Source organism: Lissotriton vulgaris, chromosome 3_1 (assembly GCF_964263255.1).
Source record: "Lissotriton vulgaris chromosome 3_1, aLisVul1.2, whole genome shotgun sequence".
Lineage (NCBI taxonomy): Eukaryota > Metazoa > Chordata > Amphibia > Caudata > Salamandridae > Lissotriton > Lissotriton vulgaris.
Genome location: NC_141689.1, coordinates 1784322705 through 1784349709, shown reverse-complemented (window position 1 = coordinate 1784349709; position 27005 = coordinate 1784322705). Strand labels below are relative to the sequence as shown.

Here is a 27005-nt window from a genome sequence, read left to right as displayed (position 1 = left end):
GGCAAGGGGTAGTTTTTTTAAATACCTGCAATTGCACAGCTTTTTGGTAAAAAGAATCGGGGGGTTAGTGGGTTAAGAAGCAACAAAATTATAGAGATCATGAGAGGCAGTACAAAGGGTATCATCAGGCAACTGTACGCAGAACTGTTAGGCTTAAATCAAGACGATTTAGCTAACCATAAGAATAAATGGGTGGAACGTGTGGGGGCCGCACGAGAGGCGCTTGTAGAATCTTTAGAGCTAACCTGGACGGTTTTGTGCTCTGACGGGCTCCAAACATTATAAAACCGTTTTTGCTTTATATTATACTCCGGCGAGACTTGCACAATGGGGGGGCTATCAAGGATTACTTGTTCTCAGAGTGTGGGGCAATGACAGCAGACCTCGTGCATATGTTTACACCCTGCCCGCACCTGCAGGGCTTACTAGAATCTATCACGGAATTTTTTGATCGGTCGTTAGGGCTAAAAATTACACTAACTTTTGATTTAGTTTTATTGGGAGTTAGCAGGACAGAACAAAACGAGATGGCTTATCAATTTATTTTTGTGGCTATGGCCGTACTACGGATGAATATTGCCTCTGCCTAGCTTGACCTATCAGCCCCTACCTTTCATGAATGGCTTGCGCAATTACTCTCCATATATACACTGGAACGAGCGATCTTTGAAAGGAAGGGGAAGAAATTGAAGTTGCTAGGATGATCTGTCTGGGCTCCCTTAGATGGAAGGATTCATAGAAATTGTTAGAAATGGATATGAATTAGGCAAATAAGGTAAGTATTATGGTGTAGTTAACTGCACTGGCTCAGTTTAAGTATGTTTTTGTGAACCCATATCAATGCTTTGTGCTACAAAATTGGTTTCCTTCTGCGAAACAAATTAGCTTTTCCTATTTCTTTAAGATACTGTGTAAAAAGTTTATGTAATATTTTGTTTGCTCCTTCCTAAAACCTCGTATTTCTGTTTTCTTATTGTGTTTTTCTTTTGTGGTATTTGTGCTGCTACCTGGGGAAAATATTTCAAAATTTAACAAAGATATTAAAAAAAAAAAAAAAAAAAGAATCTTCGACTTACTTGGCAAGTTCCATTTGGGTTTCAGACCAGGACACAGCATAGCAGCATTGATCACACATATCATGGATGATGCACTCAATATCCTGGATCAAAAAAATTTAATCCTGCTCATCCTCCTTAATCTTTCCTCGGCATTCAACTCTGTCAACTCCCCTCCTTCTGAGATTTGTGAAGAATAGAGCTGTGAGGAAATGTTCTAAAATGGTTTAACTGTTATCCATAAAACTGATCACAACTTTTCAACTTGGGTAGCTTGCTCTCTAACCCATCTTTCTTCTAACTGGGAGTCCCCCAAGGGCCAAGGGTCCTCAATCTCCACAACACGTTTAATCCTTTATATGGAATTGTGGCAGAGATTCTGAATAAAGCTAAACTTATCTACAACATGTATGCAGGCAATACTTAGATTTATCTAAAATGATCCTCATTAGAAGTTATTATCCCTCTTAATGAGGCACTGCAGCAAACCCAAACTTGGCTAGCACAAAGTTACCTCAAACTTAATTCTCTAAAACTGAATTTCTACTCATCTCTGCCTCCACAGCTCCCCTCCTCTACAAAAATGACTCATTCACTTAGATTCTCTTAACTGCAAATCCACAATTGCTGAATCAACAAACTTCCTTCAGATAACACTTAACAGAAATCTGAACATGCATGCTTGCATTAGTGCAGCCACACATGGTGCACTAGTTCAACTAAGTCTCCTAAGGAAATTTAAACCAATCATTCAGGATACCAATCACAAACAGCAGCACAATCCCTAGTCATATTCAGGGTTGACTATGGAAATGTGACTCTAACACGAGTTAACAAAACGTTACTTGAACCACTAAAGGCAACTCTCCATACCTCAGCAAGATTTATAACTGGATCGATAAGTTTTGACCACATCACACACTCACTCAACTTAATTCAATGGCTCCCAGTCAAAGTAAGGATCCCCCTGAAAACAGCATGCTTAACACACAGAGTCCTGCATTTTAGCAGTGTTCTCTAATAATATCGCTATTTTCCACTTTTCCTTATGTTTGTAATGGCAATGGTGTTTGTTTATACAACACTTTGATATATGTTTGCACTTTCTCTAAATAAAAAATAAAAGAAATTAAATAAAAATATTTTTAATATTACAACACATATCTGAAAAAATGGATTTCCTTTTGCCCTGCCCAGTTGTAAACCGCCTAATATTTTATGTGTGGAAAAGATCAGAAAATTGTTTATGAATGCTCACTAACCTGCAACTTTTTCTATGATCCATATACTTCCTGGACAATTTTGCGCTGGAACGATAACTCCCCACCCACAGGCACCCCAATCATCCTCCTTCAACTCTTTCCCACCCCCTTTCTCTTTGGAGATCCGAATGGCTGGCCTGTAGTGCTCACAGGTCACATTTTGGCTAAATATCAAAGAGCAGTGACCGGCTGGTGAATGCACACTTGCCCCATGTCCCCTCATCTGAATTACCTCTTGAGTTGCTTAACAAGACTTGAGAGTCCATGTGTGGGGTCAAGAGTGGACGGTAAAAGGAAAGGAGAGTCCGATTAAGGGATGTTAGAGAAACTAATTTTTTTAGGCAGTTTGGAGGTAATGAGCTGAACTGGTGGCCTGGGATTTAAGCAGTATTCAAGGTGGTGCGAATTGAAAATGGTGGAGCATAAAAGTTGTGCATGAGTGTTATGTCGCAAGTGAGCGAGCCCGCTGGACAAAAGGGGGTTCCATGGGGTTTCTTCCCCAAGAAAGAATTGAAAAAGGAGAAGCAAATGGTGCATTTCAAGGGCAATTTGGGAAAGCAATAATGTGTCTAAAGTAATTGTGAGCAATGCGTCTTGAACTATTTAAACACATTAAAAAATGGCCCATGTCTTACTGCATTAAATATGGTCATCAGTAAGTGTAGTGTGTAATAAAGATTTAATTTTCACTGCTCATCCACTCTTTTCTGCCTGTATGCAGACAAAATGTTGTGCACATTCTTTACAGTCTTGTTGTGCTTCTCTTGTCTGTTGATTCATGATCAGTGAACTGTAGGCTGAATGTCACCTACCCAATCACCTTTGCCTGCCACAAAACTAAGCACTGCTGATGCCCTCAACTTTACAGAGAGGAAGCACTTGGCTCCTCCTTTATGTGAGTGGCCTAGGACCCAGAGGAGTGATAGGGACACTACATCCATTTCCCAACCTCTTTCCTTCATGTTAATATATATTGTTGCTCAACTTCACAAAGTCTGCACACTTTCTAAATTCATAAGAAAGTATTTATAGAGAAGCATGTTTTTTTTGTCCTCATATTCCACCAGGTTTAATTTGTGTATTACAGGTTATTCGAGTACCATGTGCTGTGTCAGTGCATCACTGGCAAGGGATTTTAAACTGTTCCTACTCCGTAGCCCTTCAGCAGACAAGGTATAATCAAGAAAGCCCCTGCGTTAAGGAACCATGTATTCGTGGATGATACTGCCATCAAGCCAGGGAGATACCGTCATAGCCCAGGCAAACAAAGGGAGGTAAACCATAGCAGCACAATCATAGGACAGGGGGGAAAAAAAAGAAAAAAAAACCCGGACAGCTAGTTTCAAGGATCTTTTGTTGCGTTTCCCAGCTCTTGCCAGCTCAAGTTTAGATGCTTGAAGAACCGAGGCTCGCCACTCGGATAGAGAAGGTGGATGCTGGTCCGTCCACTTTTTACAAATCTCCCTTCTTGCCAACAAAATGGAGTAGAAAAGAAGATTTTTCGTGGGGCTCCGCGCTCTGTCACTCACTCCCATAATGACAAGAGGTAAGTCGATTAGAATTTGTGAACCCAAAGATTCTGAAAGCAATTTGCTGATGGAGACCCAGAAGGCTGAAATAAAGGGGCATTCAAAGAACATGTGGACATCTGTGGCCTCCAACAAGCCACATCTGGCACAGGCCACCGAGGAACCTTGAGCAAATTTAGACAGCCTTTGTGGTGAGTAGTATGCTCTGTGAAGCGTGTAGAGGTGGTTCCTACGCAACCATGCGGGCTTCACGATATCCCATAGGACCTTAAACGATACAGACCAAAGATACTTTAAGTTAGAGCAGGCGAGGGAGGAGTCCCACAGCAGTTCTTGTAGTTGGAATTCCCCGTCTGACTCCTCTAGTATCAGGTTATACCACACAGATACCTCTTTTTTGCCTGATGGTTTGTCCAAAAGAAGAATCTCAAGCTGGTTGCCGCCCCCAACAGGAGTTCCACTTCGAACTGATATTTGTGAAGTGTAATACTGCGACCAGCCGGTAATCTGTATATACTTAAATTTAGACAGGTTTGATTCTACCTTCCCATTCAAAACTTCCCATGGAAGCAGGGTTCCTCCCACAAAGATGTCTCCCTGTACTTCCAGACCACCATCACGCAAAGGAGCAGCCAGACTATCTTTCAACCACACTGGACTTCCAGGAGATTCCCAAAGCGGGGCCCTACTAGAAAAATATCCAAGCTTTACTGTAGACCTTACTTTAAACCACATTTTCGCCAGCCTCTGTAAAACCTTCAACTTAATTTTCTTAAAGTATTTGGGGTCTCCAAATTTAAATAAAAAACCTGATTGTGCAACCGCTTCACCCCTAAGCATAGCTGAGAACAAGCTACCAACCCCATGATCTGCAGGCATCTTTAACAGCATGCGGGCATGGCTAAGTTGGAATGCCCAAGCATATAACTGTAAATCCGGAGCTGCCAGGCCTCCCTTTTCACTGCGCCGCCTGAGCTTCTTCCATGCAATCCTTGGGATATGGTTATCCCAAATGAAAGATGTTATATCACCCTGCAACTTAGAAATAGATGTTGAATCAAAAAAAGGGGAATGGTATTAAAAAGAAATGACACCTTTAACAAGAAAGTCATCTTGACTAAATTAACTCGACCCAACAAAGTTAGAGGGAGATGTGACCAGGTTTGCATGAGTTTACGGCATTCCCTTGCCACGTTAGTGAAGTTAACTATGGCAATTTTATTAATGTCATTAATAATATTCAGACCCAAGTATCGAAGACTAGAAGTAGAATGTACCTCATAAACACTATCTATGCCGTTCCACACCATTACCTCAGTCTTGGAGGCATTAACCTTGTTGGCAGATATTTTGCCAAATTCTTAAGCGAGTTTGATAGCTGCTAGAAAGGCTGAGCTTATATCTGAAGAAAATAACGAAATATCGTCAGCATATAATGCCACTTTCCTTTCCCACCCTTCAAAAGCGAATGGGTTAATAGCCTCCTCATCCCTCAACAGCTGCGCGAAGGGCTCTATGTATAGATCAAACAATAACGGGGAGAGAGGGCAACCCTGACGGGTACCCCTAGTGATAGGAAAGGGATCCGACAATTCACCATTCACCAACACACTGGCCATAGGTCTTGAATATAAGAGTCTTACGGCCCGACTGAAATTCTCTCCAATGTTAAATTTATCCAAGACCCCCGACAGGTAAGCCCAATTCACCCTGTTGAAGGCCTTGGTAGCATCAAGAGTCAGGACTGCCAAAGGGAGTGCGTGCCTTGTTGCTATATCTATCACCCCTATCAAGTCGTAAGTTAGCTCATACAGTTGACGGCCCTTCACGAACCCCTTCTGGTCCAGATGTAGGACGTCCTGAGCTACTATACTTAGCCTCTTCGCAAGAACCGAGGCAAAAATCTTGTAATCCCCGTTTAAGATGGATATAGGCCTGTATGACCCACAGGCCAACGTTGACTTCCCTGCTTTTAAAATTAAAGTTATTGATGCGCTATCCCAGTAAACTGGGGGAGATGTTCCATCCTGCAAGATTTGGTTAAATAACCTAGTTAGAAAAGAAACAACTGCTTGCTCCAGGGCCCTATATATCTCAGCTGGTAGTCCATCTGGACCGGCAGCCTTCCCCTTCCCACTATTAAGAATGGCAGCTCTAACTTCCCCCTCCGTAATGACGACGTTCAGAGAAGCCTGTTGCTCCTCAGATAACGAAGGAAGAGACACCTTGTCCAGCCAGTTGACAATGATTTCTTTATCCAATAATTTGTCTTCATGGTAAATAGATAGGAAAAATATAGACATGCATGTTATCACACTGGTAAAATAAGGCAGGTTTATATTTTCTTTCACTACAAGCCCTAACGTGTTTCATAGAAGAAGACTAGCCTCTATCAGCATCTTCATGGCTGACCCCTTTAAGTTCAATGGTTCGGCTCAAGGGCACCAGCTTGGTCGATAGGATCAATTCACTACACTAGTAAAATATATCTTGCTAGGGTCTCTCTCTGCTTTATATTAAAGTTCCCTCTGATCCAACAGAGCCAGGTTTCTCATTGATACATTTTTGTTAACATGAAAGAGGCACATGGTACACCAACTAGAGAGTTGGTCCTGGTTTCTTGGGACCAGGATCAGGATCAGACAACATGAAGTGGAGAAATATGACTATAAATGACTCTGTCAGGTGGTAGTCCTACCTTCGTCTTTTCCACTCCCTTTGCTCATGCACTGTGCCCTGAGTATTATGATGAGAGAATAGTAGAGACAAAAAGGCAGAAAGAGGCAGAAAATGTCCAATCACTGCATGGCTTCATAATAAAGCCATACATTGATTGGCCATATGTTCTTCTGCAAAACCCAAACCTCCCACCCCAACGCTGGCCCAACGCTGCCTCCTAGAGTAGGCCTACATGTGATTCTTGAGCCAATCAAGACACTGCTCCCTTGCTGTTTATATCTGCACACAGCATAGGATCAGCACCCGGATTGGCTAAAGCAGAGCAAACCAGTTCTGCATAGCAGTCTGGGGAGACTGTGGCTATGATCCCGGCTCACTAAAGTCGCACAGGGAGGAAAGGCCACAAGTGCACATGTCTGGTTGGTCATAGAAAAATATCCATCCATCCATCCCAACATGTGTACTAATACTTCACTTAAGTGCAGACCTAGCAATTCTGCCTGCTGTCTATAACTAAGCTCCATCACGTCACTCATGAGTGAATTCCAAGACATACATGTGCACTGTACACCTGAGCCAGCCCAAATCTTAAACCAAAGCACCACGGCTGAAAAAATAGCTTTTTCATTAATTTTAATGTGATAATTTAACATTTTAAATATGAAGGCCAAGGGAGAAACAAATACATGGGGGCTACACTTTAAGACCCCATAGAGAAACCACTACTGCAACTTACAAGGTCAGCTTTGTGTGTGCCCTCTAAATGAAAGCACCCTGGGCCTGGGCTTAGCTTGCCCTTGCCAATAGTCCGCCCTACATCCAAGTCACTCTCTTTCATTGTTTCATTAATGTACTTCTTTTTTGTTGTTTCATATTTTTCCGTGGATCAGTCTACCCTGGTTTTAAGGATAATGTTGTGCTATTAAAATGCCTGAATAAGAAAATATATACCCATTACTTACATACAAGAAACAAGAAAGCATGGTAAATTAAAAGTTCTGTAAAAAAACTTTAAAATAGTCATTACAAGGAACAGTACATGTCATTTGAGATGTCATCAGTGATGTCATCAATGACGTCACTGTCCATGTCATGAGTGATGTGAAATGTGAATTCATAAGCAGTGCATAACAGGGCATAAGTTATAGTTAGCTCAGGCAAATATAATGCTGAATTTGCATGGTTTTGTGCAAGTGAAATCTCTTCCTAACTATAGGTTCCCTGTAACCTTTGTTTTTTTCAGTGGACGGTCTTGAGGGTCATCTACCCCTCCTGTTATCTTCAGTTAGGCCCTCACAGGAGGATGACTAAGAGGTCTTCAAAGGCCACGCCCCCTGCTCCACCACTCTGCAAACGCGCTTCCTGACATACTACTGGTATTATTTATTTTATTTTATTAAACTTATAATGCGCACAGCTACCCACAATGGGTTTCCCGGCACTAGGGACAGACTGAAGAAGAACTAGAAGAGTGACATTTCAATAAGAGGAACCTCCGACATTACTGCTGAAAGAGCCAGGTTTTAAGACCCTTACGAAAACTTAGAAGATTACATTCCGTTTTCAGGGTCACGGGTAGGGCATTCCACATCTTAGGACCCAAATGTGAAAAAGAACAACCTCCCATTTTAGCCAGCCTGAATCTGGGAATGGCAAAATCTCAATTTCCAGAGGATCGCAATTCTCGGCTAGGCTTATAAGCCTGAACTAAGCCTTGTAGATATTTGGGAGCTAAGCCATGTTTAATTTTAAAAAGATGACACAGGGCTTTAAATTTAATTCGGCTAGGGATTTTAAGCCAGTGAAGGTCGTGGAGTGCTGGTAGAGCAGAAACTCTCCTTGGAACATTTCGGAGAAGCCGAGCAGCCGCGTTCTGAACAACTTGGAGTTTTTTAGTTGTTTTCTTGTGGGCTCCAAGATAAAGAGCGTTACCGTAGTCCAGGCGTGAGATCACAAGTGCCTGGACTACGGTTCTCTGTGTCAAAGAAGGTAGCATCCACAAAATCTTCTGAAGCCATTTCAAGATGACAAAACACATAGAGGCCGCCTTCACGGCCTACTGTCTCATAGTAAGATCCTCATCAATGATAAACCCGACGTTGTGTACTACAGCCACGGGCAAAGGGATGGAACCCATATCAGTAGGCCAATGATGGGGGCCCCATAGGTCCTTACCCTTGCCCAATTTCACAACCTCGGTCTTGTCACCGTTAAGCTTCAAAAAATTTCTCTTAATCCATTCAGAGACTCGAGTCGGACCCACTTTCAGTGCTGAGATGTCATTGCCCTCCTTGTTGGAAAGGGAGAAAATAATTTGGGTATCATCGGCGTAGGAATATAAAGTGAGACCAGCTTCTTCAATGATGGTTGCTAAAGGTCTGACATAGATATTAAATAATAGGGGACTGAGTATTGACCCCTGAGGAACTCCATACACCGATGAATACATTTTAGAGGAGGCAGAGACAGAAAAGACCTGGAAAGTGCGACCACTTAGGAAGGAGACTTAGGAAGGAGGCTAGCCAGGCAAGAGCAGAACCCTCCACTCCCAGGGACCGTAGAGTTTCAATGAGGATGGAATGCGACACAGTGTCAAACGCTGCACTTAGATCAAGTATAATAAGGGCAGATGTTTCACCATGATCGACACTTTGTCGCAAACTCTCGGTCACCCCCAGTAGAGTGGTTTCAGTAGAAGGATGTGCTCTAAAACCTGACTGGGATGGATCTAGAAATCCCGAGCTCTCCAACAAATGGGTTAGTTGAGTGTTAATATGCCTCTCCAGAATCTTAGAAAGAATAGGGAGCAATGAGATAGGCCTGAAGTTGGAAAAGTTGGCTACATCTGCTCCAGCCTTCTTCAACAAAGGGACAATCATGGCATGCTTCCATTACTGCGGAACAGTGGATTCCAGTAAAGACAGGTTAAGAAGTTGCATTATTACAGGCGTCGGCCGAGGTCCAATTGTTTTAGGAGTTTAGCCGGTAATGGGTCACGTGGGGAGCCAGATTTAATGCTATTAAGGCAGGAAGAGAAGGAGATGTCATCAAACAACAGCCAGTTAGTGAGTTTGATCGAAGAAGAAGTAGGCAGAATCACAGAAGTCAATGCGGGTCCAGATGACAATGTATCATCAGAATCCAAACGGTTAAGTGATTCATAAATGCGTTCTACTTTCTCTATAAAAAACTCTGCAATAGAATTGCATTGAGCCTTGTCTAGAACAGGAGGAGCAGGCGCCTGATCCGCACCAGTTAGTTTTTTCACCACCGTAAAAAGGGTACGGGGACAATTCTGGGCAATGGTGACAGTATTAACAACATGTGCGGCTCTAGCCAATTCACAATGATGATGGTAGTTTTTAAGAGCTTCCTTATAGGCTACTTTACGGGAAGGGGAGTAAAAACGTCTCCACTTCCTTTCAAAAGTTTTACAACTAGATTTCATACGTTTTAAATCGTCAGAGAACCAGGGTGCTGGAGAACGATGAGAAGAGGAAGTCTTAAGGGTCAGAGGGAGAGACTCCTCAATAGCTGAGTTTAACCAGGAGGAGACTGCGTTGTTAGACACAGATACAGGTAACTCAATGTCGGGGAAGGTACTCATCAGACGCCGGTTAAAACTAGGTATGTCAAGCTTACTCCATCGGCGAATATACTCCTTCTTATTGCTGTTATGACAGGACCGTAAATTAGTCTGAAAAAGGGAAAAATAAACAGCAAAATGATCTGACCATTCTAGAGGGCGAGCAGAAGAAGGACATTCATATGGAAGGTTGGAAAGGACGGGATCTAATAGATGCCCAGCAACATGAGTAGGCCCCGTGTTACACAAGTGAATATTGAGAGCTTCCAGCTCCGACAGGCACTGTTTGCTAACATTGCATTGACCATCTTCAAAATGAAGGTTTAAGTCGCCAAGAATAGTAAAATTGGCGGCTTTCAGAAGTATAGGAACGATGGTTTCTGCAAAATATGAAGCCCAGGTGTTGGAATTGCCCGGGGGGCGATATATCAGGAGGCCTGACAGAGTGAACTGGGGACTGATAGCTAGTTTAAAGAGTCCAGCTTCACAATCTGGTAGAAGAAGGGCCTCAAATTTGCATGTATAATTGGATTTAAATATTATAGCAATGCCACCCCCTTTGCCAGTATCTCTGTCCTTGCTGACTATAGCATATCCGTCAGGAATGGCCACAGCAATATCCGGGCCGGAGCTTTTATGAAGCCAAGTTTCAGTAAGAAACAAGGCGTCAGATTTCTCTTCAGCTATAAAATCGTAGATATTCGCTTTGTGTTTAGGGAGTGACCTACAATTGATACTCCAAAAATTGAGTTTCTGACAGAAGATGGTAGGCTTAAGAACATCAGATCATACTCTAGATTTTCCGCGTTTATGTAAAAGTTTCATGGAGTTACATAATAACATCTTGCCAGTAGTAAAACCACAGTATGTACAACTAAAGTTATTCATAGGCAGAATGCATGTAGAGCAGCGTTTCTGTGTAGTATGTCTGAGCGCTTTCAACTCCTCACTTGTATAGATGATAGTAGAGCCGGTAGAAGCGCTGGCAGATGTAAATGGAGCAGAGTAGGTAGCCCCTAGGCCCGTCCTGGCATGGATGGGCATAGACGGGCTTACCTCTGGCGCAACTCCGGCGCGCCATGGGCGCGCACACTGTGCGCTGACGCTGCGCGCCTGCATATCAGCTCTTAAATAGTGTGTGGTGAATGTCCCACCCAAACACTAGCACGCTCCCCAAGATGGCGTCTTGTCCCACACCTAGGATGGCGGACTGGGGGAAAAACAGAGCACGAAGCTCACCAAAGTGGTGAGTGTAATCACAATTAATGTGCAGGCAACGCGAAGATTTATTTACATAAATGCTGAGCAGTATTCCCAAACAATTAAAGATTTAAAATCGTGTCGTTTTTAAAAACATTGAATGCCGTTCGGCGCTTCCAGCAGCAGTATTTCCCTTCAGATAAGGAGTAGCGCTAGTATAAGTGATGCGCAAGGCTTCTGGGCTCATTAAATAGCGTTTGTTAAATGTCCCACCCAAACACTAGCACGCTCCCCAAGATGGCGTCTTGGGAGCATCACGAGCCCTGGTCCCACACCTAGGATGGCGGACTGGGGGAAAAGCAGAGCATGAAGCTCACCAAAGTGGTGAGTGTAATCACAATTAATGTGCAGGCAATGCGAAGATTTATTTACATAAATGCTGAGCAGTATTCCCAGACAATTAAAGATTTAAAATCGGGTCGTTTTTAAAAACATTGAATGCCGGTCGGCGCTTCCAGCAGCAGTATTTCCCTTCAGATAATGAGTAGCACTAGTATCTAGCTTGGTTGGGCAATGAAGTCCATTTTACTCCTGAGGGACTTTGGGAGCCAAGAAGTCTCTGGTACCTCCTGTAGTCCTATGCAACAGGATTCCTAAGAGCTGGTTGGAGGCCCAATCCCCTTTCTCCACCACTCGGCAAATTATACTACTTAAAAAACCATTGAAATTCACTGAAAAAAACAAGGTTACGGGGATGTTATAGTTAGGAATTAGCATTTAAAAAATCTAGAAATTCCCTGAAAAACCACAGGTTACAGGGATGTTATAGTTAGGCACCGTTTTCACTCATGCAAAACCAGTGAAATGTAGCATTTATTGTTAGCTAACTTTAACTCGCATCCCCCACAAGAGCTGCTTATGACCTCACATATTATGACATGGTCAGTGACATCACTGATGACATCTCAAATGACATCACTAATGACATTATCTACAGAATTACTGATGCACCCACTCACATCCCATCGGACCTTTCATACGCCCACTCCCACTCCCACACCTTCATTTAACAACCCATTCACAGACCCCTACCAGTACTTACACAACCACTCACTGATTTATATACATTTGCACACATCCACTCACTCACCCATATAGTAACTCATACATCAACAGTCACTAATAGAGCCATTCTCATATGCACTCACACAACCATAGAGACGTTGACACACTGAGTCAGTCGCCCATAGAACGATTCACACATCTCATCACCCACCTAAACAGCCTATCCCACAGCCACTTACTCACCCATATATATAAACGCTCACCTACTTACTTACTCACACAGATACTAATACATACTCACTCACCAATGCAGTCACTTACACAAACACCCACTCACACATACAGAAAGTCTCACATTCACTCACTCACTCATGCAGTCACTCATGTAACCATCACTAACCTGTACTGCCTTTTACATATCTCTAATAAAAGAGAGGGACCCCAACAACCAAAGGGGTAGGGTTCCAAAAGACGGTAAGTCAAATAAAGTGTCCCCTTTGGGTAAAAATACACATCAAATACTACATTTACAAACTCAACATTGCATACATAATTGATTCAATCCATACAGCCCAGCAAGAGCAAAGGTGATGCAGGTAGTTAAAATTAAAAACTTGTATAATGTATTACAACATACATAAAAAAGAAGAAATTACAGTACAATGATTGTGTATATCTACCAACACTATAAAATAATTACATAAAAAATTCTAACACAGTGGGAATGAAAACATAGAAAATAATTCTAATTAGAAGAGAAGAGGACACAATAATCATACATAAATAAATCAAACTCCAAATTGTACAAATATCTTAGATGGAGATGTTATTAGGTCCAATGACTTTATGTGTCACAATTCTAGAATAGCATTGACGCGTTTCGGTTTTGGCAACTTCATTAAAAGCCAGCACCTTCCTCAGGATTAAAATCCTTAGGTCCCCTGGGGGCCAACAAGCCCACCAGGTACCTCTTGTAAGCGCCACAGAGCTGCGTTGCAGAGTGTTGTAAAAAGAGGCGTGGCCTCTGAACACCCCTCTGCAACGCAGCCCCCTGGCGCATACCAGGGGTACCTGGTGGGCTAGTTGGCCACCAGGGGACCTTAGTATTCAAGGGCACTTAATACGCAACTTAAAACATGCCACAGGGCGTGTTTGCACACATATCACCTCAGGTCCCGCCCCCTTCCTTCACCATTCTACAAATATTCCTCTAAAATCAGCCTAACTACGAATTCCGATTTACTCACCTGTCTTCAGGAGAGAACCCAGGGCCACATCTTTTAGCCCAGCATTGACCTTGAAAAGTAATTATAAGCGTACTTACAGTAACTTGTATTTCCTTCCACAGGAATCCATTGTGTGGTATTCAGCAGAAAAGTGTCTAAGTGTTGATTTTTAAAACGTAAAAATATTCCTCTAAAATCAGCCGAACTATGAATTTCGATTTACTCACCTGTTATCAGGAAATAACTTAGTGCTGCATATTTTAGCCCAAAGCGATACAAAAAAGATGATGGACGGAGCGTTTGAGCAAATCAAACACTCACCCCCAGTCAACTGATCTGGGTTTAATCCATCACCATTCTTTAGCCCACTCTGCCACCCCTGTTCAGACATGGCCATATGCAAATCAGTCTGACCCTGTGCCTCATGGGAACAGTCCAGCCCGAACTGCCAAGCCATGTCTTCCCTGGACCGGTAACAAGCATCCTGGGACCGGTTTCGGATTCATAATCCTCATCAGCCAGACCATCTTGAATCCAGTGGCAAAGTGAGCAAGGGACTCACGTCTGAGCATACCCTGCCAACTTAGGGAGAACAAAGCGATACAAAAGGGGATGATGGACGGAGCGTTTGAGCTAATCAAACACTCACCCCCAGTCAACTGATCTGGGATTAATCCATCACCATTCTTTAGCCCACTCTTCCAGCCTAGTTCAGACATGGCCGTATGCAAATCAGTCTGACCCTGTGCCTCCTGGGAACAGTCCAGCCCGAACTGCCAAGCCATGTCTTCCCTGGACCGGAAACAAGCATCCTGGGACCGGTTTCGGATTCATAATCCTCATTAGCCAGACTATCTTGAATCCAGTGGCAAAGTGAGCAAGGGACTCACGTCTGAGCATACCCTGCCAACTTAGGGCGAACAAAGCGATACAAAAGGGGATGATGGACGGAGCGTTTGAGCAAATCAAACACTCACCCCCAGTCAACTGATCTGGGTTTAATCCATCACCATTCTTGAGCCCACTCTGCCACCCCAGTTTAGACATGGCCATATGCAAATGAGTCTGACCCTGGGCCTCATGGGAACAGTCCAGCCCGAACTGCCAAGCCATGTCTTCCCTGGACCGGAATCAAGCATCCTAGGACCGGTTTCTGGCTATCAGCCATCTTCAGCCAGGATAGCTTGACTCCAGTGGTGTGGAGAGCATGGGACTCCCGCCTGAGCAAACCCATCCCATCCCAGATCTTTGTACTGGGGTGAATGTATGACATTGTTTTGCATTCTGTCCATCAACTGTTATTTTTGCATTTGTCACCCGAGTGGGATGGGTAAAATTCCTTAAAAAATTCCTTAAAAATCACTACTCTAACCAAAACGCTTTTACTCAACTGTTTACAGGTGATGTCTCAGGACTGGATTTAGGATCCAGTCCTGTGGTTAGAAAAGTAATCCAAAAAGTAATTAATTGTATTTAACTAGAAATTCACATTAACCTTAATGTTGCATTGTGTTTGAAATTGAGTTTCTCATTGCAACAACTGTAACTACTGTACCTAAAAGTCTATTGCCTATTTGCAAAGTATTTAAACTGAAGTAATTCATTTTGAGAAAGTATATTTTGTAATGTAATGTATAAAGTAATTTTAATGTATTTTAAAAAATAAAATATCTAAAAATAAACTGTTTAAAAAAATGTAGAAAATCAGTATTAAAAAAATAAATGTAACAATAAATACATTTAAAAATGGTCATATAAAAACCTTTGAAATTCACTGAAAAAACAGTTTTCAGACATGTTATAGTTAAGAATTAGCATTTAAAAAACCTTTAAACTTCTCCTCGGTGTGCGGGATCAGTGGGTGCGTGATGGCCTTGAGATTGATGACGAGGATTGGCAGAGCGCTGTGTCTTCCCCTAAGGAAGTCGCCATCTCCTCTCGTCTTCGGCTGGTGCAGTTCAAAATCCTGCACAGGGTGTACGTGGCTGGCCCCCGGCTTGTGCATATGGGTTACTCGACCGATGGGCTTTGTCGCCGCGGCTGCGGCGCCTCTGCTACTTTTATGCACATTCTTTGGGAATGCCCCGTCATAGCCTCCTTCTGGAGACGTGTGCACCGGATTATGGATGAGGTGATAGGGGTGGTGGTGACTGCGGAAGCTAGACGATGTCTCCTCAACATCTGGGAACCATCCGATCACAATGTGGCTCAGACGCAGTGGGTGACCCTTGGCAACATGGTGGCCAAACGAGATATCGCGCAGAAATGGGGGGCTTCGACGGCTCCCCTGGTGGTGCAATGGAAGGCCAACATGGATTGGTGCATGTTTAGGGAAAAGACGGTCTATGTTGCCAGGGGTAAGCCTAAAAAGTGGACGAAAGTGTGGGGGGCCTGGAATGCCTACAGGGGAGATATTTGCTTGCCCCCAGAACGTGTCTCTTTGGAGGAACATCTGTCACCGTAGCCTGTTGCACCAACTGTGATACGCTGTGTTGCTGAATCCTGTTTCCTCTTCTTCCCCCCTTATCTCCTGAACTGTTCTCCTGTATCCGTGCTCCTGTGCTCGCTGTACCCCCTGCCCCGCTGCCAACACCTCGAAGACTTCAACTACTCCATTGCCACTCCTTAGCGCCTTTTGGCGTTCTTCTCTTTTCCTTGTTCTATGTTTTCTTCATTACATAAAATTACAAAAACAACCGTCATTGTACTGCGACAACTGTTCCTGCACTATTGCTCTCCTGATCCACCGTGCTGCCTTGCCTCCGGGATGTTAGGCTAAATAGCTGTGTGTACTGTTTAAATAAAGGTTTTAAACATTAAAAAAAAAACTTTAAAATTCACTGAAAATAACATAGGATTGAGGCCTGTTACAGTTGGGAATTAGCATTTAAAAAACCTTAGAAATTCACTGAAAAAACCATAGGTTTCAGACTTGTTATAGTTAGGAATTAGAATTTAAAAAACCTTAGAAATTCACTGAAAAAACATAGGTTCTAGGGGTGTTATAGTTAGCTGGACATTTCACTCCTACAAAACCATTGAAATTCCTCTGTTATAATTAGCTGTACTAACTGTAACTCTCACACCCGCAATCCACTGGTGATGATGTCACATATTACATCATTCATGACATGGTCAGTGACATCACTGATGACATCACTGATGACATCTCAAATTACATCACTGATGACATCACCAATGACATCATCCAGTGAATGTGGTTTGGTTTGTTATTTAAATATGTATTATATATATATAGCAATCTACATTTAAGAATCAGTGGATATATACCTATCTTGAGGGAGGATATAGTAGCAGTGTTATTAACTGTTTACTTGACTAATTTATAGTGCCTCGCTAAATATATTGGATAGTGACTAAACTGTGTGAATATTTGTATTACTTTGTCAGTTGTTGTGTAAACTGCTACACCAGTTAGTTACTAGCTATGTGAAAGTCTATATTAGTTATTGATTAGTTAACTGATTATTTGTATGGGAGAATGAATGTGTGTGTGGTTCGGTGGGGGATCTGTGACTGCCCAAAGATATGTGATTACTTGATTCAGTAGGTATATGGCGTTAACACTACGTGTTATAATAGTTGTTTGGGTGAGTGACTATCTTTATGGGTGTGGTGATGAGCAAATGTATTTCTCAATGGTACATGTCCAACAAAGTAGAAAAAATAAAAGGCAGTGAATGTGACAGTTGTATACAAATAAGTATACATAAGTCTCATTAATTGCATGAGTGACTGTATAGATAACTGTATACTTGTAATAGTAATTTCATTACATACTAAGTATGAGTTACTATCAATATGAATGCATGAAGTGCTATTTGTATAAGTGTGTAGCTGAGTAAATATAAATATGATACATTGTTTGCAAAAGTGAGTAGGATGACTGTATAACTGAATAGGATGTGTGCTGGTGTGTAATGTCGATATAGGTGTATAAGTATATTTGATAGTGTTCTATTGATCATTTACAGCATGTATGAGTGAATCTATAGGTAATTGCTTAGATATGTGTGTCGATCTAGGAATCACTGAGTGGGTTTTTAGATACTTGTATTGCTGTGTCAATGGATTCAAATATGGTACTCTGTATTTTACAGTGAATGATGAAAGGTTATAGTAGTGTATGATGAGGTGTATCTGATTTTCACATTGATGATGTAATCAGTGATGTAATTTGAGATGTCATCAGTGATGTCATCTGTGATGTCACTGACCATGTCATGAATGATGTAATATGTGACATCATCACCAGTGGATTGTGGGCGTGAGAGTTACAGTTAGTACAACTAACTATAACGGAGGAATTTCAATGGTTTTGTACAAGTTAAATGTCCCGCTAACTATAACACCCCTGAAACCTATGTTTTTTTTACTGAATTCCTAAGTTTTTTTAAATGCTAATTCCTAACTATAACACGTCTGAAACCTATAGTTTTTTCAAGGAATTTCAAAGGTTTTTTAAATGATAAGTTTTAAATATATTTATGTTATATTTATTGTTATATTTTTCAACTAAATTATTTTAATCTTTTTTTAGGTATGTTATTGTTTAAAATACATTATACTTTTTTTGTTTTTTTGAAATAAAAACATATATTTTTAATTATTTTATATTGTTTAAAATATACTTAAATTATTATTATTTTTCTTTTTTCTTTTTTTTTTTGGAGTCGCGCACCCAAAGCTTACCCTGCTCATTCACTGCGCGTCATGTGTCCGCCATTTTAAAATTGTTATATAGGAACAGTGTAGGGTACGGGACGAGTACAACTTTTTAAACGCAATCGATATGCGACTTGTACGCGAGTTCTGGCACATATGTAACATGTACGTATTGCGGGACCTGTCCAAAGCGTGGTAGCGCATGACATCGTATGCATATCGGACGCTGTGGGTGCGCGACTCCCGGGAAATGTTTCAGTGTTAAAAAATATATATATATATATATATATATAATATAAATATTAACACAAGACTTTGTGTGAGGTAATTATAACAATAATATTCTTTAACTTTAAAAAAAGCACATTACTTTTAAATGTAATTTTGCGAAGTCACGCTGGATGCGAGCTGGGTGTGTGCTGGGTGCGCACACCCTACGCAAACCCCATGTGACCACTAATAAAGAGATTTCATTCATTCATTAGACTTCCTATTCAAAGTATTGACCTTTTCTTAGGCAAAGATCTGCTAAGAAGAACTCCTTTTTTTTGCTCATTACAGACCTGATTCACCTCATAATTTTCAAAATGGCAACAAATCCACCTTCTTCATCTGATTCTGAAGAGTCCACCACTCAGGAATTTGTTCCAGAACCTCTCCCTTCAGAGAGGTATTCATCTATTGTATGGAAGTTTTTCACATTCCCAACTGGACTAAAAAAGGTCAATGCGACCAAAGTAACATGCAAAATCTGCAAAGCGGTCCTCTCTAGATTAAATCCAAACAGAAAATACTTGTGTGGGACTGCGAGTATTAAGAACCATTTGCAGACACGCCGTCCAGTCAACATAGCACGTGAAGAGATGAGAAGACTACATCAAAATGCTCCTGCACCACCAGCTGTACCAATCACATCTGGGACAGCACCATCAGCTTCTAGTTCAGCACCAGATCTACGTCCCCAATTTGCATGAGTCAGTATAAATTGTGTAAAATGCAGACGTCTTATTGCTTATGGTGAGCAATCAGTGGACCTTGTTTGTCGGGCTTTCGACAACCATCATTGTTAGGTTTTTTTTTCTCCTCATACTTTTTAGTTCTGTTCATCCTGTTTCCCTGTTTAAAAACAATTGAAAAAAAAATACAAAACTACAAACCCCCAAAAACGTTATTGTCAGAACTACCTACTCTGGTAAAAAAAAGAGCTAAACTTGTAGGCTTGTAAAAGTTAAGATGTATTAATGTGTAGTGCATAATTGACTGAAAGACTGCATTTTTAATGTGTGATAATACATAAGTGCAGAACTATAAGAAAATGTTGCAGCATGTCACTGTAAACTATTTAGCTACAGCATGCTGCTGTATTTCCAAAGCACAGGGATGCAACATTTGTATATAAATATGTTGCAAGTCTGTTCTTCCCTCTGCACAGCTGCTTAAACTGCAGCCATGTGGTAACACATGCACCCTTGCACCATGGTGCAAGGATGTCCGTGTCTTGCAGAGAGTGTTTTTGTGCAGCAAGGGACACCTTTCTGCACAAAAACAATCAGAAAAGGCATTTTCACCTTCAATATATGCTGTGCATTGTAGCATATATTCAAAGTGAGAAAATTAGAAGTGAAAACAATTCTTCTTGTTGTGCTTTGCTACACCAATCGTAAAACACTTAAAATGATGGATGGAATGTTGCACAATGGCAAAGCATTCACCCCCAATCATAAATCTGGGTTTAATCCATCGTTATTTTGCTCACAAACCCACCCCAGTTCAGACAAGGCCATATGCAAATCAGCCTTGACCCTTTGCCTCATGGGAACAGTCCAGCCCGAACTGCCAAGCCATGTCTTCCCTGGACCGGAATCAAGCATCCTAGGACCGTTTTCTAGTTATCAGCCTTCATCAGCCAGGATAGCTTGACTCCAGTGGCGTGGTGAGCACGAGACCCACGTCTGGGCATACCCTTCCCACATAGGGTGAACAGCGAAACACACAAGATGATGTACGGAATGTTGCACAATGGCAAAACATTCACCCCAAGTCAGAGATCTGGGTTTAATCCATCGTTATTTTGCTCATCAAGCCACCCCAGTTCAGACATGGCCATAAGCAAATCAATCTTGACCCTGTGCCTCATGGGAACAGTCCAGCCCTCACTGCCAAGCCATGTCTTTCCTGGACCGGAATCAAGCATACCCACGTCTGGGCATGCCCTTCCCACATAGGGTAAACAGCAAACACCAATTGTAGGATGGTGCAGCATTCCCAAATATGGCCAGATTTATAATTCTTTTATAAAACGGGATATATGCCTTGTTCTATGACTGTTCTGTGCAAACACGCACAGAAAAACCTATAGAACACCTTTTCAATGGAAACTGCTGTGTATGATGAGATTATCTTTACATGGAAAACAAAAAGTATATAGAATGTCTTTTTCTCACCTTGCAATTACCGAAGAGAGTTAAAAGCTAGGTCAATTCTTATTCTAGGAGTACATTTTGGTACTTCTAACAGAGAACAAGATACATTTATAAGTACTTATGTTTTACGAAACTTATAGCACATATTTATATATGACTGAAGAGAAGAGATGGGGTTTACAGTTACATGTAAATAAACAGTTAGTGATGTGCTTTACGTTAAATAGTTTTATTTCTTATTATTCTGAAAGTACCAGGACCTACAAGACCACTATATGTCTCTATTGTGTACTATACCATGGATCTTGTAGACAGGTGTTCTGAAGCTGTCTCCTATTTGATACCTGTCTGCAATGGAATTCTCTGGCACAAATGTAGTCCATCAATCTCCCATGTTTTCAACTGTGTGCAAACACATTTCATTGTGCATTTTAAGACCTACCTAAACTTACCTCAGCAGTAATACTATTAAAAAACGCTACACATTTTATTCAGTTCTTTTTTTATAATGTAAAATATAGTAAATTCTATATTTTAGAATTAGGATCTGTAAAAGAAAAGAAAAAATAGTTACTGCTAAGAAAATGTTATATCTTAAATTTATAAACAATGTAAATGTTGTTGGTTAAAATTATACACCGAGACAATGTGCAACAAAAAGTCCATAATTCAAGGAAGTGCCTTTCCTTGAGGCCAAATTGTATTTTTGCAGTCTTTTTTATGTAAATTGTCCAATGGTAATCCTATTAAATTATAATAATAAATTCCTCAGAGGCTAAATTATCTTCCTAAAACTTTGGCTTTAAAAATATTAGATAGGAATTTGGTAATTCGAAAGGCAACCGTTATTTAAAAACCAACTCAGCATCATTACAAAGAGTCCAGCCTTTGTTACTTTTTAGATAGGCAGTGTAATGTCCAGACATTGTTGAAGGACCATCGTGGAAAATTATTGCTACTGCTACAAAAAATGTCCTACCTGATATTGATAGTTGAGTAGCTACAAAATGTTTTATTAAAGTGTTCAATTTTCTCCCGTCAGCTGTACAACGTTGCATCATTAAAATAAAATATTGTCCATATCTCTCTATCAATAATGTTGATAACATTTCTGATTTGCATTGGCTACACTCCATGTTTTGATTTGCAGCTTTAACTAATTTACTGAAAGACACTGATTTACAATCTGGTAATGTCAAATATAGAAATCTTTCAGTATCAACATTAGTGCTACATGTATACATACAATTTTCACATTGATGGACCCATTTATAACAAAGGCCAAAAATATTCTCCATGTCTACACCTTCATTTTCCAATACAGTAAGCATATACATTAGAAATTCCTGAGCATCTTGTTGAATATTTTGTGTACATTGTGTAGAACCAGAACATACATCCAAAAGATTACGAACATCAGAAACGGTTTGCATTTTACTTGTATCAGTTCTTCATTTTTCATACACAGAATGCAACAAGCAACAACAATTCTTTTCCCGATTCTCCATAATTTGGAGTTGCAATATTCAAGAAAAAAACAACATTAACCACTACATTAGCATAGCAGTTGACACCAGTACTATTTCCAAACTGATAACCAATATTATCTTCTACAGTGTCCTTTTTCTTTTTGCTTGCAATTACATCATCTTGTTTTTTCCCTCCTCTACACCCTCAGTACAGATATTCTCATATCTTATTTTTTGACCAATCACAAGCTTTTCAAATACAGGATATTGACCTAAATTGGGAGCATATGTTCTTCGTAACCTATTATACTCTTTGACACAGTTTGCATCTGCAGTAATCTTTGTATCATCAAAATCAATCAAAGATAAACCAGGTAATGTTCTGACTCACTTAAAAAGCAACATATGCCATACCCTCTTTAAACACAGTATTTCCAATGTTTACCAAAGCACTGTCAACACTTCAACCTTGAGATTTATGAATAGTCACTGCATATGCCAAAAAAAGTGGAAACTGTTTTCTACGGACTTATAAATCTTTAACAAGCAAAAAATTAACTGAACAACAACAAATTTGTTTAACTTCTTCAATCTGATCAAATTGAATTTTTCAGAACTCAATACCATCTTTTTTCTGATAATTAACAAAATCCACAACTTTACCCATTGCTCCATTAACTAAACCTTTTTCTACGTCCAAATTACACCTTAAAATGACTCGACAGTTTCTACATGCATATAGATTGTTTTCTAAACCAGCAGTTTTAGATATTGATGTATTCAAAGAATCCAATTTTGTCTTCAATTTTTCTATCAAAATAATAGTGATTCTTTCATGCTCGATTTTATCAATGGCTTATTTCTTCAATTTCCAGTTTCAAAAGTTCTTCGTTGAATATACAACACTCACGCAGTGTTGGCATTGAGCAGATTACAGATTTGTTTTCTGCAATTTTCATGTATATTTTCTCAGGACCTACGTTTTCATTTGGAAAAAATTGGAAAGTAATCGACTCTGCAAAGCTTGTTTGCCATGTTCAGTCAGTTGTCCAATTCTTATATCTTGGAGAATAATTCCATAATCAACATCATTTGTCTGTCGCATATTTGTAATGAGTTCTCTGTATTCAAAATATGACCAAATGTTCCAACACTACCCAGAGACTTTTTGGTGTCTTCATGCGCAAGTGTTTTAAATGCTGGTTGTCCTTTTAAAGGAGTCAGTTGCAGTAGATCTCCAAAATCTATGACATGTTTCCCTCCAAATAACACGTTGTACTCTGTTTTAAGAATTTGCTGCATTCTTAAATGAAAAAAGGCAAGCATTAAGTTTGAGCCCATCAATAATGAGAAGTTTCATTTTCTTCAGGACTCTTGAAACTTCACAACAAGCTTCACCAGATACCTTGTGGTATTCCAATTTATTTTCATGCTCCACAGGTAGCATTAGTAAACGATGTAATGTAATTCCTTTGATGTTGTGTGCTGCCAACCCAGTTGGAGCAGTGACAACACAAGACAAATGCGACTCAGTTGTTTTCTGTAGATAACTTGTAATTAATTCAATTAAAAAAACGTTTTCTTGTTCCAGCTTCTCCACTCACGTACATACGGATAGGTTTAAATGACGTGCTTGAGCACTCTTTCTTTTCATGAAGTAATCCATGGTCAATCTGCTGTTTCACTTGCTCATATATTTGTTTCTGTTCAACATTTACTTGTTTTTCCAAGTTTCCTAAGACAATAATATCTTCTTGAGCTTGATGCATTGCTGTTTCCACCTCATTCATGGTGATTGCTGCTTCATTTTCAACAATTGGTTGTCCTAGTGGATCTTGACGCAGCGCAGCAGTACTTTGACTGTCTTGAGAACAGTCTCTAGCAATTTCAGCTGAAATTGTAGCTTCTTGATCAATTTCATCGTTCAACATTTTAACATAATTTGCAAAAGCACTACATTGTATGCTATCTTTACAAGCGTTGAAGGAATCTTCATAGCTCTGAAAGTCTCCTAAGTTCCACAGCATACATTTCAGTTCTCCATGACGACGGTACCAATATTCATTAGTCCCATGCTGACATGCCATCAGATTAATGAGCTGAGATTCTAGATGATCATCTCTCTGGTGCACTTTATCCATAAAATCTTTTGCAGATACATTTTGCAGATGTATTCCAGTTTTTTAAATGTGACTGACTGCATATCAAAGTCCAGACAAGTCACTTTCAAACAAGAGATGAAATATATAAGGGATACATTTTCGACATCTTGGATCTTCTGCATATAATCTTGTTGTCCGATATTCAGATGCAGGAATCTGCACAGTACGTTCATCATATCGCCCTCCTTTTCCAGTTGGAAACAACTGCGGAAAACAACCAGTTTCCAAGCTCTCTTCCCATACACTCATGGGACTTCCCTTTGCTTTTTTCATTTGGAACAACTCTATAGTGTTCCCCATCACTTCTTTTGAATGAAGTGGATACACACTGTAATGTTTATAAATTTCTTCACATCTTAACATGTCCACTTTTTCAATTTGTCCGCTTGACGTTTCAGTATCTTCAGTTAAAACTATTTCTTCTTCTCCCATTTAAACATTTTTATAGTATGTGTTGTTTTTATCAAATACAATGTTGCCTTTTGCACCGTCCTAACATCCACTAACTCCTGCCAGATTTTCTTATTTTTAGTCGGCACACCATTAACAAGAATAACTAGTGGTTCACTTTGTACACTCTCTACACCAATAGTTTCAATGTTTTTCTTTAAATCTAACAGTAAATACACAAATCTTCCTTTTAATCCTCTTTGTAAATCTGAAGGAGGCAATTTACCTGTTTTAGGCTCCATATGAACAATAGCCTGAAACGGGTGCACACATTGAATGAGAATAGACTCATAGGTGTTTAAATCTATCAATTCTGGACGAATAGCAACTAACTCTAAATTATTATACACAGCTCTAGCGGGCATTTTATTCTAATCTAATTTATTTTAACAATATTTAGAAATACACTGATCAGAACCCAAATCAAAACAATTCTCTACCAACAAATAGGTTGCAAATACCTTCCACTTATCATTATTTTCTTTTTCACTTTTTAAATACAGATCAACACTCCTAGTCTGATTTTTATAGTGAGTTCACCAACAACAAATACTAGATGAATTTGGCCTTTCACCTTAAAACACCTTAAACTTTGTAATTTCATTCTCAAAATTTGTTCTACAACTATGTTCAACATTCTCTACAACATTTTCATCTAATAATGTCTGAGTTTATTCACTCTCTTCTTCAGGACCAAAGTAGCAAAACTCAATATCATCACAAACCTTTTTCACATCTGATACTGACCCACGCAAAAGAGCATTGTTCAACTCATTGAACTTTAGTGCTGGACTTTTTGCATAATACAATCTTTTCACTTACTTCCGCATTTGAGTATCATGTACTGCCAACATCCTGAAATGGTGAAAAACACTTTGACATACTTTCCTAGAAAGACAAGCCAGAGAATGACCTTGCAAACCAGTATGTTTTCACACTCTGCACCGGTCTAGTCCTTGCAACACCTTAATCATTTGTTTAACATCTTTTTTTACAATATGCTTGTAAGAAATTACATCATTTATCAATAGACAGGGCCGGACTGGCTACCTAGTATGGTTGGAATGCTGCTGAGCTGGGGGGTGACTTTGTTCATGGAGACCTGCGTGTGCTAAACAAAATTAGTTTTGTATTAATTATTTCGAAGCACACGCAGGTCTCCATGAACAAAATCAGCCCCCACCACAGTGAAAGCAGCCCCCAGCTCAGCAGCATTCCAAACTGCCCGGTAGTCAGTCCGGCCCTGTCAATAGATTCTTGTTGTGCACTACAAATACTACGACAATCCCAAGTATACACTGGGGCTTTAGGACGTCTTCCTAGAACTTCATCAGCTATCACTTCTTTTGCATTTCTAGGAACTATTTGCTCTTTGTCAATTGGACCACTGGTGTCAACTGCATGCAACAAATCATTGGTCTGTAAAAAACTCTCTTCATTAAAAAAAAGCTCAGAACTTGAACTGTGTTCCCATTGCCCTAAGAAAATATCACAAAAATTACTTTTGTCAAGTACTCTTTTCTTCTTACTTTTGGCCTTTGTTAAATGTATTGGTTTATCTAGTGATCAATTTCTCTTTAATACTAAAATAAATAGTTTCCTCTTTACTTCAAAAGCCTTTTCACAAATGGATTCAATATTCTTTTTCTTTTCATAAAATACTGTTCTCTTTCTATATTTCTTTGTATGTTTCATCAAATTATTGACTACTCTGTTGTAAAATATTTTTTTGCGGATTTCTTTATATTGATTTTCTCTTCTTTTACTATAAGTTGTATCCTTTGTATGTACATTGCCTTTTTTTCCTTTCCTATTCTTTGCACTTTTTTTGTGCTTGGAACATTTTCACTGCTTTGCACATTTCCATTTTTTTTCTGAATCTAGTAATATTTTTTATGAAGTCATTTGTGGTCTTACCAGAAATGTTTCTCTTTTTAGCCACATTATGTTGGTCTTCCAATACTTGTTTTTTCAAGTAAGTATCCTTCTTCTGACATTTTCTTCTTCTTTCTTTCTCCGGCATGATAACTTTTTTTATGATGATAAACAGTATCTGTAAAAAATAATCATAAATACATATGTATTAATAACTTTAAAATTATACTTTTTTAATACTATACAAACACATTCCATATAAATTCTGACTAAGAAATTGTAGGCCTGAAGCACAACTGTGAAAGTGGTAAGAGCAGTACATAAATAGTACATAGCAG

General features: G+C 39.9%; 1 protein-coding gene across 1 annotated transcript in view; it reads left to right on the top strand.

Annotated features, from left to right (window-relative positions):
* Window positions 1-27005, top strand: part of QRFPR (pyroglutamylated RFamide peptide receptor) — a 563204-nt gene that overhangs the window by 511191 nt on the left and 25008 nt on the right. The gene's annotated exons all lie outside the window — the stretch shown is intronic.